Source organism: Acanthisitta chloris, unplaced genomic scaffold (genome assembly GCF_000695815.1).
Source record: "Acanthisitta chloris isolate BGI_N310 unplaced genomic scaffold, ASM69581v1 scaffold21635, whole genome shotgun sequence".
Lineage (NCBI taxonomy): Eukaryota > Metazoa > Chordata > Aves > Passeriformes > Acanthisittidae > Acanthisitta > Acanthisitta chloris.
Genome location: NW_008673394.1, coordinates 28,713 through 29,704, shown reverse-complemented (window position 1 = coordinate 29,704; position 992 = coordinate 28,713).

The following is a 992-nucleotide window of genomic DNA, read 5'->3' as shown; positions in this document are numbered from 1 at the left end:
GCACACAAACCTCCAATGACTTTCCACTGTTTTAAACATGAAATAAAAAGCAACAGTGCCAAACTTTCCTGCTAAAGAAACTGTTTCAAAGGCATGAATTGTCTAAACTTGCACATTTTTTCTTCATGGGCCAAACTCTCATTTATAAATATGCAAGGATTCAAGACTGTTGTGGAGCACAAGTGGCCCAACAGCATACAGAAGAGATTTGAGCTGAAACAAAGCCAAAACAAATCACTGGTATCAATAATAGCTGCCACTTCAAATGCTCCCAGAACCAGTCCTTTCCTGCTGGACATGGACACTTCAAAGCAGATCTCAGTCTTCAAGGTCCACATTTGTAACAAAGCAGATTCAAACAAAGCAGATTCAAACAATGCAGATGGGCAACATCCTAAGACAGCAGAGGTCATGAAGTGCAGCAGCCACAGAGCTTGTACACTCCTCTCTTCAGCCACTGTTGCATGGAATTGCACATGGATGGGCACACAGGGAGGGCAGTAATGCTATAGAGCTCCACTGAGATATCCAACAGAGCTCAGCTGCTGGTGTCGTGGAATGAGACATTTTACAGTATACAAAGAAGTAGTAACAGATCCCTGGAAAAGTTCACATACAAAATACTGTACAGATGGTCACATGGATTAGGAACAAGGCTGAGGAATGGCTTTAACTAGGCTACCAATGTATTAGCAACAAGTACAAAGAAATTAAAACCTGTGCCTACATTTCTCACTGTGCATTCCCAGAGGTGTGTCCAGGAATGACAGACTATTCAAACATGGCCCTTGTCCATACTGCCAGTAAAATCAGGAACTGGAAAATTTTAGAAGTAACATTTCCCTCTTTGCAATTCACATTGAATAATAATTGCCCAGTTGAAGTTTATTAACTCAATCTGTACATTAAAGAAATGAAACTTTTCTTGATACTAGAAAACAACATTTCCCTTATAAACCCAACACTGCAGAAGTACAGAAGCAGCCAAGAGG